The sequence below is a fragment of the Juglans regia genome, chromosome 5, assembly GCF_001411555.2.
Source record: "Juglans regia cultivar Chandler chromosome 5, Walnut 2.0, whole genome shotgun sequence".
Classification (NCBI taxonomy): Eukaryota; Viridiplantae; Streptophyta; class Magnoliopsida; order Fagales; family Juglandaceae; genus Juglans; species Juglans regia.
In genome coordinates, this window is record NC_049905.1 from 2977788 (window position 1) to 2993980 (window position 16193).

Here is a 16193-nt window from a genome sequence, read left to right on the forward strand (position 1 = left end):
ATTTTTAATGTTTATAGGTGCAGTTTTTATATTTAAAACCAATTCTTATAAGACATATATGCATTGCTCTTGGCATCTTGTGATTCATCGTCCCCAATTAGTAACTAAAATTGGTGCAAGACAAAAACAAATACAATAAGGAGTAATGCTATTATGTTTCTTAATTTATGTTACTTACTTTGTCTTCTTTACGTGGCACCACATTAATAAGTAATGTTACTATGCTTCCTAACTTATATCACTCACTTTGTCTCTTTGACGTGACACCACATGATTGTGAGTGCATGCCACGTTAAGAGAGCAAAGTGAGTGGTATAAATTAAGAGACGTAGTATCATTTCTCTACAATAATTAGAATAGCTAGCCAACAATGAGCCAGGGATCAACAAATGTTCCCAAAATCTTATTCGAATTTAAAGATTTTAAATGAGAGGGATCATAGACACACGAATTACGATATATTATTTAATACTATCCAAAAAAATCATACTGGACAAGCCCTGGTTCGTCTACTTCAATAGTAAACTTGAGGGTCGCCTTAAGATAGTTGGACGAGAGTTAATGAAATAGTATGCTAATGGAGACTTTAATTCAAAGCCCGAAACTAAGTCCATCCAATGTCTCAAATGAATGGAATTGAAAGTTTTCTACAAATTAAACACTCTGTTTTGGTTTTGGGGCCCAAACCATACAACAGTAATAATGCATGTATTCATTCTGCTAATTGCAATAAAAGCATATATATATATATATATATATATATATATATAGTTGAACATACAAAAATGGTTATACGGCATGAAAGCATGTGATATATATACCCACAAAGTTCGATGGGCATCCTTGACGATTTTCTTCTCTCCATTGCTTTTAGGGTTTGTAAAAGGAGGCAGATCGACCACCTCGTGAGAATCAAATCTATGCTTTTGGGGATGGGTGGATGGTGGAATAACTGATCAGATATATGCACGCACTGTGCAGCTGGTTGGGTGCCAAAGTTTCATAGCATTTAATAGTTGTTCAAGTGAATTTCTTGATGAATATGATTAAACGTTCAATAAATATCATAAGGTTCGATCGTTTTATGAGTCTGTCTCTTTTCGATTTTAAATCGGCCTAGAGTTCGAATGAAAACTCTAAATTCTTGAAAACACATGCATATATAAAACTATGAGACATTGTTAATAGCTCACCCAACTCCACAAAAAAAGTGAGGTTTCTTAGCGGCTTTTGTCTTCCCACGTAATTCTAGTAAGCCAGAGTACATTGATTAATTAGAGGTCCCCCATAGATTGAGAAAGAGTAGTGGACAGAGAAGAACTGTTCCCTTCTAATTTGTCGACACATGTTGTACGTTACGTTTAAGAACATCGGTTATAGCTCCCCCATAGTCCTCTTCTTTGTGTGTGTATATATATATATGGGGAGGCTTTTTAACCACGTCTCTCTTTGTCCTTTCGAGTAGTACTGATCATCTGCTGCAATTCAATGAAAGCTAGGTTTCCAATCGATGCTTGTGAATCACTATTTATCTTAAAAGTTTAAATTGATAGGAAGCGATATATTTTTATTATTTATTTTATATCTTAACACTCTTTTACGTGTGGATCAAACTTTTCTAACGGAGTTCTTTGTGATCTTAATCCTTGTCATGATGTCTAATCATATAATAGATTATTGTGAGATATTTGAAGTAGTTAACGTTTGCAGAAAACATGCAAATAAATCATTTAAATTACTCCCTCGATCTTTTCTCCCTTATCATCCTAATTTCCATGTCCCACGTCATTTTCTCAGCTTCTGAAGCAAAGGGACGCGTGGTTCTTTACCTTTTCACAAGTTTTTAGTTTCTTCTAATTCACTAAATCCGATCCGCACGCACGAAATATATTATAATATAAGATCATGCATGGCAACTTAATGGGGAACTTCAAATATTTTCTTCGGTTCTTCTAGAAATCTTGTGATTCATGAACATTGGTGTAAACTTATCCAGCCATGAACATTAAGTTTATATCTCAAAATTATCTACTTCGACAGCCATTGAGTGAGCTCTATGTATGTGTATATATGTATTTGTTGTAATCTAGACATTGTATCATCAAGAAGATTAAGTCTTGTTTGGTACAAGAAGTGTTTCTGCTCATCTTATTTCATCTTATAATTATAATTTTTTTAAATTCTCACACAAAATATAATAAACAATTTAACTTTTTTTAAATCACAAAATAATAATAATATTAAAAAATAATATTTTATTCAACTTTCATTTCAATTCATCTTAACTCACTATCCAAAAAATACCTAAATATGATTACATGAGTCTTATAGCTAGAGTTCTATTAATCTTATAAGGTAGCTGAGCTCAACTTTATTTTAAAAAATATAAATCACCAGAGTTGCACACTCTAAATTTATATAAATAATTTTACTTATTTCGTAAATAAATAATTTTATATAAATGAATAATTAGGTAATAATTTTACTCTAATTTGTATGTTTACTCATAAGTCACTGTTTTATAAATTTTTTTTCCCTTATTGCATTTTTTCCATTAGTCATTCTTTTGCAAAAGAGAAGCGCAATAGGTATAAAAAGAAATTCTACAAAAATAAATATATAAATTGATATAGTTTTATATGATACGTTAAATCTAATTTATAATAAAAATAATTTTACAATCTAACATACGAAATCAAATCACATAAATTTATATATTTAATTTTGTGAGATATCTTTGTATTTAAAGTAGATAATTTTGAAACTCTTACAGTATTACGCAACCTTTTTAATAAGACATTATTATTTAAATTTTATTTAACTTTAATAAATTTGAATATAAAATTATTTAATAGACCGTTAAATAATAATTATGTAATAATTGTGTGACTATCATTTCTCTTTATTTTGAAGTGGAGCTTTGTTACTCATTAAATTTTTTTATTCATTATTTATATATCACATATTTGGTAAAAGAAAAAAAATAAAAAAATAAAATAAAATATGTTATATGTGAGAATATGGTATATGTTCGAATGATGAATATAATTTTTTCTCGAAGTGACGTGTTCCTCTTGTGAATGAGTCATGCGTAATAAAGGGTGCGTCCCTCGATTCACGCTAATTATGCTTTTCAACCAATCAAATTAGTTGGTCACAAAAATTCATACAAATAGGTGGCCCCGAAATTAACTAACGAGTAATACCATAACGAGGAAGAGATTATAAAGGAAAATTTTAATTATAAATGATTTTATATATTATTATATGTATTTATTTAATATGATTGGTCAAAAAGTAAATTTTATTGAAAATAATTTTAATTTAAATTTAGAATATGAAACTAACAATATTAATACGCAAAATTTGTTTGTACATAACAAAATTCGATTATATAAAAGTAATTTTATAAATTAATTTAGTTTGATGTGATTCGTTATATTATTAATTTTTATATAAAATAAATATGATGAATTATATAAAATCACGTGAGATTATTTGTATATAATTATTTTTATAATTATAGCATTTCTCTTAATTAATATATTGCTCCAAAGCCGACGCAGCGCCTAAACTTTTTTGCGGTGAATAAATTCCGCCGCAAAAAGCTTAAAATTCGCTGCAAAAAATAAAATTAAAACCGAACCCCTGGGCTATTGCGTCGAAGCAAAAATCGCCGTGAAAACTAGGCATTTGCGGCAATATTATTTCCAGCGGACAAAAAATCGCTGCAATAGCCCAGTTTTCTTGTAGTGAGCTGAAGAGCACGGTTTCTGCTTTTTGTAACATCGAAAAAAGTATGATACTTGGTATTAAAACTCCTAATAATAATGATGAGATAAGGTAAAATATTCTCTGAATCCAAACGAGTCATAGTAAAATAGACGTGATTTTGTATGATATGTTAGATTTATTTTACAATAAAAATAATTTTACAATTTAACGTATCATGTTAAATCACATTAATTTATAAATTTATTTTCGTAACTGAAGTGATTCAAATATATTAAAGCACATAGTTTTTAGCGTGCCGTTTTTATTTTTTTTCTTCGTTTTAGAAAAAGAAACTATTGTAATAATGCCTTCGCATTTTGGACTCTTTACGATGGAGAATCAAGTAATTGTTTCTGCAACATTATACAGTCTAAGGTTGATGCGAATGCGTGACACTTGGTATTAAAACTCCTAATAATGAAAAACTATTAGGTATTTCCAAAATACGAATAACGTGATACGTACTGATCTCATTCTATCAAAATATGTAATAAAATTAAAATTGTTTATGTAAGTATCAATTTTAATTGATATGATATCTTATAATAGAATAAGAATACTTTATATTTGTATGATGCTACGTATCATTTCACACCATATATTTTATATATTTTAAATTTTATTTAAATTTATTTTATTTTTAATAAATTAATTAAATTATTCTACTCATTATAATAGAATTTTTTCTATTTTGAGATTATTTTGATTGTCCATGGCATTGGATGTTTGCAGGCTTGGGGATATTGTTAGGTAAGGAATGGTTGGTGAGGGGCAGGGCAGATTGTCAAGGAGTGCACAGGCTTCCTGACAATATCCACGGACCTTATAATTATCTTCACCTTTGAGGGTTATTTTATAATTGTCTTTTTTATAACTTATTTTTTATAACTTAAAATAATTGCTAGATAAGTTGTTTAGTTTATATTTTAACACTCGCTTTATGTGTGGTTAGATCCCTCTTTAATAAGTTGTTCAAATACATAATATTTAATTATATAAAGTGAAGTATGTAATTAAAATTAAAATTTAAGACCTTTGATATTATTTTATATCTAATCATTACTGATCTTAAAAGTTTAAATTAACAAAAATGTTTTCACGGGATTTTTCACGGCCTTCACACTGAACAAGGCCAAAGAAAAAAAAAACACAACACTAACGAACCGTGATAGTTAAAATTTAATGTTTTTATCGTCTCTATTAAATTAAAAAAAGGATAAATTTAATTATTTAATTTATATTTTAATACTTATTATTATTTGAACAGACAACATCTCCGCCAAGTTATTCAAATCAATCTTATATTTCTTTCCCTCTCTCTCTTTCTCTTTCTCTCACTAATCCTTCTTATTTGTCCCTCTTTACCCTCTTTTTTATTTTCTTATATTTCTTTTTTGGATGATAATTAGATGTGTTGAATAATTAAGACATGAAAGGTCTTGCATGCTCTCATGTTGTTTATGACGAATTTGTACCAATGGTGCATATTTTTCTTTGGGAAATATATCAATATGCGTATAGTGTGATTAATTGTTTCTGGCTTGCTATAATGACAAATGGACGAAAGGATCATCCAATCAGAAGGTTTAAGAAAATGTTTATGAAAATTAATGCACGAAAAATAATTAAGTAGGTAGAATACTATCAAATCACTATGTTTTCCCCAACACTTCACTCCATGATCAGGTTCGAGATTCGAACGATCTCCTGATCTACGGTAGAACATAATAAATCTTAAATTAGAAGAGAGATAGACACATTAAATATGAGTCGTCCAATATTTATAACTGTCCATATTAATTTTCTCGAAATCTATTAAATGTTCAATATATACTATGTATTTTTCTTATCTTCATTAATCTGTTTCAAAATAAACAATTGATGAATCTAAATATCCACTAGTTTGCCTTACCACTAGCATAGGGCCTATATAACATATTTTGCGAGTCTCAAATTAAAACTTTTATTTATTTATTTCCATATAAGATTTCTAAAAATTAATAAGACAAGAAAATTTAACTGTCATTGGGGGTTTTGTTGGGAAAATCAATGATGAATTATTTATCACTTCCAAAATACCACCATCTTTTCCTTAACGAGTGGTATTTCTCATTAAAAACAGTTGGGAAGGTGGGATTTTCATAAACATCTTGATTCACTTCACTAAAATACAACTAAAAAGGGTATAAAATCACTCCCAACCTAACATTAATTCCATCAATATTTTTCTTCCTTCTTCAAAAGAGAAGATTGATCCTTTTGACTATTTAGAAAGTCAATAAAATAAATTAACTTTTGTGATAAATATTTATAAAGTTATCAAATAATACAATCACTACAAAATAAATAGTTCCTTACTCTTATCCAATAAATTATTAGGAATTATTTTCAATTGAATCTAATGCAAGCACGGTTCTAATGCCTCCTCTATTAAGACTTCAATAATATAATCTTTTTCTTTAAGAAAAAATTACATTTTATCCCTTCAAGTAATCCGACCATCCAACCACCTCTGAGAGGATCCCCTCCCTCTAGAAATTGGTGACCCCCCACCCCAATTATGAAACCCCCCCAGTAGTTTTCTCAAACCTTCGAGGCTCGAGCCTCTGCCGCTCTGCTCCTCTTCTCTGCCGATCTCTCTACCAGATTTCGTTTGCGCCTTCTCCACGACCTCGTAGCCTTCGCCCCTATTCTCTCTCAATCTCTCTCCCATAGTTTTATGATTTCCTTATGATTTGTTAGGGTTTCGACAAAATGGATGATGAAGAAAGACAAGGATTTGGGAATTGAGAAGAGGCTTATGGACTCTGGAGGATCTGTTGAAGTGTATGTGTGTGTTGCGAAGTGGAGAAGTTTGAAGAAGAAGAGGTCTAGAGGATACGACGTCATGGAGCAATCTATACCTGGGTAAAAACGATCGTTTAAGTCAGGGTGCTACGCACCGTTTTCTGTTTAGGTGCTGCACACCGTTTCATCATTTTCCCTTGATATAAACAGCAACCAACAACTAAATTCGTTAGCAAGTCTCTCTTTCATTTGGAAAGGCTAGCCTTTTACTATGATTAGTTTCGTATTCTTAAAGCTTTTGTTTTGCTTGTGAGTTGTGGGGTTGTTTCACACCAACATGTTTGCGAGCTCCATAGAGGGCAGAGTAATTGGGGGAGGGGGGGACGAATGGAGGTCTGCCCCTGCACCTCGTATAGTGGACGGGGTATGCCGCCTCCGCATGGACGGGGACGGATTGTGGGGAAAAAATCACCACCCCTGCCCATGTGAGGGTGGGGGACGGGGAAGGGGTGGCCCTCCCTACCCCTACTATCAATTGACCATTGAAATCTCCTAATGTTAGGTTTGGTTAGTGAGTTGAGATGAAAGTTGAATAAAATATTGTTAAAATATTATTTTTTTAATATTATTATTATTTTTAGATTTGAAAAATGTTGAATTGTTAATTATATTTTATATAAAAATTTGTAAGAATTGTAACGATGATATGATATGTGATAGGTTGAGAGTCCCTTTCAATCCAAACCGAGCAACTCTTTTGCAATTTGTCCCTCCTTGAAGACTAGATTGTTAACATTATATAGTATTACTTATTTTTTATATGGTGACAATCACAATTTAGTGAGAAGATAAATCACATCTTATATTTATGGGTTAATTACACTTTGTTACTTCGAACTTTCACTCAATTCACAATGTGCCTCCGAAATTAATAATTGAATCAAAGTGAACACTCGAACTTTCAAAACTTTCCAATCTCCACTTCCGTCTATCAACAACGTTAAATTTAAAGAAAATTCATTGTACGTACTGCTCATGTGCATAACATTCACTGTAAAGATGTAATTTTCATATAATTTATTATCATTGATCAGATAAAATATAAAATAATATATGCTATCATTAATAATAAATAATAAATCATTAAATAATTTTTTTTATTAATTTATATACGATTAATGAATATCAAATAATTTCATTGTGTACATACATATTTACTTGTAACTTAGGTATAAAATAAATTTATATATGGTTAATGATTAATGATTTATTATCGGTTGCTAGCATATATTATCTTATAATTATATAGTCAATGATAATAAATTAGATGAAAATTATATTTTTACAGTGACTTTTCGTTAAATTTGACGCTGCTGATTGATAGAATGGGGGGATTGAAAAATTTTAAAAATTCGAGGGTCCACTTTGATACAATTATTAATTTCGAAAGTATATTGTGAATTGAGTAAAAATTTGAAGGAGCAAAATATAATTAATCCTATATTTATAATTGAGGGTTAAGTAATGACTATAGTTTAGTAATAAAATATTGTTTTTGAGATGAGTTTGTATTTATTATAACATTTTAAAAGTCGAGTTCTTCTTGTTTATCATAATTATTTCTTATCAAAAAGCGCGAGTCAAATTTATATGCAAACTAATGATGGAGTATAGTACACATTAAAATATAACAAACATGACCCAATCCAAATTATTGGATTCATTATATATATATAAATATATTTTAATACCCTATCTCTTATAATATCTTTGATTTTTTTATATTGAATTGAGAAGAAAAATCTAAGCCAGCCGCCCTAACATGTATGCCGTCCCTTGCTACCTCTAAAAAGATACATTTGGGGAAAAGAAAGTAAAAAAAAAAGGTTAGAAAAGAACAAATGATTGGATTGCAAATTTCAAAGAAGATTGTTGGGTCTACTCACTTTATCCTTCAATCAATCCAAAAGACTGGGCACCTACCTACCCTTTTAAGAATAGTTTCATGTTTTAAGTTGCTTTTCATTCCGTACAATTTTAAAAGTAATTTAAAATTTTTTTTTTTTTTATTTTGGACATGATAGTGACAGATACTCGTGTTTTTAGCATTTTCAATTTGGGTCGCCTACTGTGCCGCTTGCACAGTATTGCTCCCGATGACCGCATGATGTGGCGAGCCACGTCACATGTAATAATTATTTAAAAAAAAAAAAATCGATCAAAAATCAGATGTATTTTTTAACACATTTCAAAAAATCATCTTTGTTCTCCCACCACCCTCGTTGTCCCCATGGTCATCTCGTCGTTGAACACTGTCATGAGTGGCTTCCGTCTCCGAGTGACTTCGTTGCTTTACATCACTGAGTGGCTTCCATCGTATAGTGACAGACATCGCAGAGCTTCTACCCACCTCCACGAGTGCCTTTGTTGTCTTATGTTGCCAAAAGCCCGATTCCATCTTCAAGAGAAATTTATTTTTGGTAACATCTGATAGCCTCCACCACTTAGATGTGTTATTTCTTCTCTTCACAGGTAAGGATTTGTTATTTCAATTTTATTTTACTTTTCTCAAAACTTTTTGACTTGCTTCTCACGGGGTTTGGTTTGTTCCTATTTTTTAAGTCTAGAATTAGCTTTGAATAAGTTTTGACATTTGGTGGAGATTAGTGAATTTTTTTCTATTGTTCATGAATTTGTTTTGATGAATTAAGCAACTGGAATGAATTGGGTTCCATGGATTTTTTTCTATTGAGTTTGCTGCTACGACCTCTATTTCTATTCGCAAACTTTTTTCTTCTGCAGTTGTTCTACACGTGATTATTGGTGTTGAAATACATGGCAAAACATGACTAATGCAAGTGATTCATGTAATAAATCTAGGACTAAAATGTGAATATAGAAAAGTTGGTAATCTTGTTTGGTTGCATATCATCAATCCATGTAAATTAATGAAAATATATTATTAAGTTAAATACCTTATGCATGATACTTTTCTCTATCTTTCTCATTTGTGTATTTTATTAAGTGTCGTCTTTATTTATCATGCTCGATCAGTTGAGTGTCTGTGAGTAAGAAGTCCATTCTAATCTTAATACCAACATGTCAAAGATCATCAGAAAAGTGAGGATGAGATAGATGAGGCCAAATATCAAAACTTATTCTTTTTGAGATTCAAAGACAAAAAACCTCTATGTGATCCAGTATCCACCCCAACCATCTTTAACTAAAAACCTCTTTTAATTTTCTAACTACTAGATTACTAGCAAAAATACGATATGGATTTGTTCATTCTAATTCTATCTAGTATCCACCCCAACTTTAACTAAAAAATAGTGAGTGAGTCTAAATCTATTAAAATGTACATGTTCTCTTTGTATATGAACAACAATGTCTGAGTCACGTAGTGTAAATAGCTAAAGTTAAAGAAAATCAATAGTCAAGTACCCCATTTGTTATTGTGGAATTAAAGCTTGTCAAAGAACTGCGCATACGAAGGAAAATGAGGGGCGACAGTTTTTTGGATGCTAAAACTATATGGTGAAATTTTCTCTTTTTGTCCTCATATATCTTTCTTGTTGATAGTGTTGTTTGCCAAAATTTAACTGAGAATTGATATTTGCAGTCTGGAAAGTCTTGTGGATACCTCTACTAGTATGATCCTGAAATACCATCATATTGCTAAAAGACTATCAAATGATTATAACACTCTATTGATAAATTAAAAGTTGAAGTTGAAAAGAACCAATCATCATTAGATATCCAAACCTTGAATCATCGACTAGAAATAGAGGCTGAGAGACGCAAGAGGTAACTGGAGAAGACTACCTATGTTCTAACAATTTTATTGTCGTGGTTTTACTTTTTTGGGTTACTTATAACCAATTCTGGTTGCCGGTTGGTTCAAAGGAAAATGTTAGTGTAAGTTAAAAATGTCAGCAACTTGGCAATTGTGTATATGTGTGTGGAAGCTCTTTGTATTTTGTGGAAGTTCTTTGTTTTTGTTAAGAACTTAAATGCCACAAGGGTATGCAATCTTGTATGGAAGCTCTTTGTATTTTGTGGAACTTTTTTATATTTGTTAAGAACTTAAAAATGCCACAAGGGTATATAATTCGGAAATGCCACAAGGGTATGTAAAAATTCTGGACCTGAATTCAAGTGGATTTGCTATTAATGTTATTTTATTGGTTCTTAAATTAAAGGAGGTTATACTATTTTATTAGTTTTATTGGATTCTGACATTATACCATGTAATCATGAAATGTTGGACCTGAATTTCAAGTGAAATGTTGTTTTATTGGCATTTTACTCGTGCACAGGAATATATTATTTGGAGTAAACTTTTACAACATGGGCTGAGTCATATAAATTTCCAACACCTTCCCAAAAAGCACTTCATACAAGAAATTCTGCTATACAAAGTCAGAGATCAAAATAAATGCATTCTTGCTATACATAAACAGTGTTCAAAATTTTGTTACACTTCTTAAAATGTTGCTATACAACTTCATAAATTCTCCAACACAACAACAACAACACCTCCTCAAGCAGCTATTCATTTACAACATTCAGCTAAACGTCTTTTGTGTTCAAGATACTTTCTACACAAAAATCACCTTTGCTGGACAACACCACCATAAATACAAAAAACTTATTCATTTACAACAAACGCCCAACAAGCTTCTTCAAATTTGTTGGACATTATTGTTCTGTCTTCATCTCTTAAATAAGACATTAAATTAATGCAAGCAGAGCAATAAATTTTTTTTTTTCAAAAACACCTATAATTTCTACCTTGGGTGCCTGGCGTGGAGTGATTCATGGAAGGGTCGAATGGTGGTGAGGATGAACTACGATCACGTGGAATCGAATCGGGGGGGATCGAGGGGGTGAATTTGAACATACCAAGCACCGAACCGCGAGGTGCATTGAGTTTGTCACATCGGATCAGCGGGTGTGGAGTTTCCGTGTAGATGAAAAACCCACCAAATAAGGGGCCAAGAATGGTGGTCGACATTGTGAGGGAGGGGGCAGGTGGATGCGAGGGGGTGGATGCAAGGGAGAAGGGTTCGGCTCCTTACATAGAGAGAAGTTCCGCGCAAGAGATAGAGAGCTGATTTCAATGGAGAGAGAGAGAGAGAGAGAGAGAGAGAGAGAGAGAGAGAGAGAGAGAGCTGATTTCTGCATACACACACACAGAGATGAACCGCTCGACGTCGTAAGGGAGGGTTCTCCGAGGGAGAAGGGTTCGGTTAACACAGAAGGGTTCTTCTTTTTTCTTTTTGGCAGAGCTCGAGGAAGGGAGTTGACTTGTTTTTCTTTTTTCTTTTCACCATGCCATATCAGGATCTACACCTTAGCAGCCACGTCAAGGGGTAAGTTGGAGCGGTCAAATGGAAGCAGCAGACTAACTTTATTCGTTCAATTTTATTTATAGCTGTAAGTGTTGAAAATGACTTTTAAAAAAATTAGAAGATTTTATAATATTTTTAGGAATAACTTTTAAAAATTGTTGTTGACACTTCGGAGGATCTTTGCCACCCACAACAATGGTAGGGTTCTCTTCCATAGCGTGTAGCAAAATTTAATCATGTATCGCAAAGAATTTTCTGGCTACTCATGCATGGTTGAAGGGATTTCTCCAAAGCACACAAGGTAAAAGTCTTCCCTTATTACCATATTATGCTTGATGATTCAAGTCTTTCTCAATCGTGTTTCAAAATGGTCAAACAAATGTGGAGGTATTCTACCGCCCTTCTCAAATCCTGACTAGGGGTGCTACCCACACCCCTAGGAAGGTGGTCGCCGGCCCCTCCCCAAGCTCCAACCCTGCCCCCATTTGGATGCTGGGAGATAGATTGGCCTTGCAAACAGGCAATAATCCTCCAAACAATCCAGATTTCTCACCAAACTCATAGATTTATTGCTAAAATTCACAGATTCATCATCAAATAAAAAATATACAAACACTGATCCAAAAAAATATCATCTTAAAAAAAAAGTCGCAACAACACCAGTGGCAAGACCACCGCATGGCTATGGGTGTCTCGCAACCTTCAGGAAGAAAAATTGGAGGAGCAAGAAGGGGAGGAGAGAAGATGAAGAAGAAGAAGAAGAAGTGGAGGAAGATGAGAAGACGACTTCTACCTATTGTGGGGTTGGGGCAATGATGGAGGAGGAGGTGAAGAACACAAGAAGAGAGAAGGGGAGGTAGAAGTCGAACGATGGAGGGAGAGAGAGAAAGAGAGGAGAGAGTGATTTAGGGTTTTGTGGTTTTTCTTTATATGCTACTCAAATAAAATCCAAAAAACGACTTCATCTTATTAAAAAAAACTTGTTTTTGTTAATATATATATATATTTATAAGGATCAGGCTGGACATGGGAAACCTTGGGCAGGCTTGGGCCTAGCCTAGACCTCGTCTCCTGACAATCCCAAGCATCCGTTTGTAGACGAGGCATCCACCCCTACCAAGTGGGTGTTGGCAGACGGGTCGGATATGATGGCCCACCGCCCACCCCTAATCCTAAGAGCGACTAGTGAGTTGAGGAGATCTCAATTTCTTTACATTTAATGATTATCATGAGGAGGGATGGGAGATATCCACTTATGTGGGAGGCCTGCTAATTTGTCGCTTTTGTTTAAAGAAATTTTGTGGATAAACAAAAATTTAAATGCCAAACAAAGCTTTGAAGCCCAAAAGTAACATCGGGGGAGAGAAGTACTTTGTTTTTTTTGTTCGTCTTACCTTAGCTATGTAGCCATTTTTTAAAAAACATTGCCATAATGAGTCATCGATCCAATCACAATCTAATGAAGGAGCCGTCCTACACGGCTATACCTATATATTCTCCTAACGTCCCAAATTCCAATAACAAAAGGAAAAGGCTATACTCAACAGTATCATTCTCAATTTGTTTGGTCTGTGAAAGTTTGTTGTTTCATTTGACAATTCAGCCTTCCCACTGCTCCACGCGCTTTTGTATTTGTTTTGCATGAAGAAAATCTGGCCTGACGACAAGTCGTTGTAGCAAGTGACTTGGACAGTTGATCATCTGATATTGAATCAACACCACGCTAGTATTTGATGGTGGACTTTGACTAGCCACATATGAAGAAACTAAAAATAAGCAATTATTTTTTTTTATTACAATAATTAGAACTCAACTATATATTTAAAAATCAGATAAATTTATTTAAAAAAAAAAGAAAAATAAATGGAAACATCCGACAACCTCTTTCGTAGAGGGGAGTATCCCTTCCCCTTTGAATCCAAAAGGTAAGGAGATTCCTAGCTTATATGTGGTGTCGTAATTGTAATTAAATCATAAAATGATTTTCAAAGTGAAAAATAATATATTAATACACAATTGATCTTTTAAATATGACTCATATCCAATGTTTTAAATTCAGTTCCAGTGATCATTTCACTTTTAAGTATTAAAATGAGATATTTTGATATCGGTATATTTCGGTATATCATTTCTAAATTAAGTATATATATATATTATATGTATATATAAATTGATAATTAAAAGAATAAATACATGTATATGTAAGTATGTGTATGTATATGGAAGAATTGATCATTTATAAAAATGCAGACACTGAAACATTAAAAAAAGGTAGAGATATAGGTTTTACAAGATAACATTAAAAAAATCACAAACTTGAATTGAGGCAAAAAGAACAAAGAAGAAAAATAAAAGAGCAGAAAATTATTAAAAATAATGATATTAAAAAAAAAAGAGAATTAGGGGATATATTTAAAGTTACACAAATAATAAAATTATATAAATATCTTTTAGGTTTTAGAATCGTATAAATACTATCCAAATTTAAAACTACAAAAATTCAATCCAAAATTCAATAAAAATATAAAACTGTCATTAAAACAGTACGAAATGGAATAGAGTCTAGAATGCAAATTTTTGTTGGAATGGTTAGAATTGGCCAAAATGTCTTGAATTGGTTGCGTTTGGGTAGTGAGGTATTATCAAGTATTTTATAAATAATAGTAAAAAAGTAATGAAAAATAATGATAGAATATTAAATAATAGTGAATAGTAATAAAAATAGGTAAAAAATAAAATAATAAATAATAGTGAGTTATTCTAAAAAGGTATTCTCAAGAGCTATTTGGATTCAGAAAATATTTCATTTTATCTTATCTCATTATTATAATTTTTTAATTTTTTATACAAAATATAATAAACAATTTAATTATTTCAAATTCTAAAATAATAATAATATTAAAAAATAATATTTTATTTAATTTTTAATTTTTATTTAAAATTATATTATCTTATCTCACTATTCAAATCTCGCTTATATCCAAACTAGACCTTAATCGGAACGCACAGAAATTTAGAATAAAATAGAGAGAATAAAAAAAAGTATAGCATACCGAATGCTAAACAGAAATAACTGAAATAGAACGGAATTCAAAACTCAAATCATCTCATCCCATGCAGTGCGACACAGACCACGTAAGTTTCATGCACACGAAGAGAAAAATGCCCTCACGAATTATTTTTTGTTTGCTTACTTTTGTCGTTGGTGGGTCCCATGTCAGTATTGGGAAAAGAGAAATGTCTGCATCGTTTTTTTCAGTGACGTTAGTCAGTCGCTCATTAGTATAAATTTTATATTTTATTTTTATATTTTTTAAAATATATAATCAATCAAAATATATATATATTCGAATTAAGTGTTTAGGTCATGTAAAGATGGCCCCGGCTCACTCTTTTTTCCACGCATACGGTATGCCGAAAGCCCCTTAGAATAATAGTCATGTACATTTATGATCTGTTTTTTTAATTTAAATTTTGAATTTTAGATTTTAAAATCTTCATCATTTTAATAATTAACACTTAAAATTTATTTTATATATATTTTTTTCTGAGCAAATATGCAAATGCAGGGACGAGATGTTACTCTTATATGCACCAATTTGTTTATGGGCACCTCTTTTTTAGTTTCTGTTTTTTTGTTTTTTGTTTTGATAGCAAATTCCAAAGAAAACATAGCTGAATCAAAACTTAGTAGCATGAAAGCTATGGTATGTCAGTTAATGCAGCACATTGATTCATCAGATCTCAAATTTATATAGGGAAAAAAATTACGCTTTAAAGCTATTACTACAAGTGACAAAGATACACATGTTTCTATAAAGTCATAATCAGTCAATTGAATCTTACACTACCATGATATAATTATTAGATAAGTACTGCAATCGCCACATATTTCTTTTAAAAAAGAGTGTGATTTGTCGTTAATAAATTAATTTTTTTACGTAGATTCTGTATTTATTCATTTTTTTAAAAAGAGTGCATATAGTTTGTACATTCTATGATTGTAAATATTCTCTTATTTTATTAGATATATATGGGACCTACATAATATATTAAATATGAAAATATTGAGTATAAATATATATATATATATTGTGAGAATATCTATGGTTGACATATGTTTTGACTAAAATTATATAAATATTCTTAATTTTCGCAAAATAATTCAAATTGTGCCTTTATATTCAAATGAGAAAAGGGGTTAGATACTATTAGGCTGCAAAGTTTCACATGATACAAACACATGCAAAACAAGTTCTCTAGCACTTGAGCTAGCTA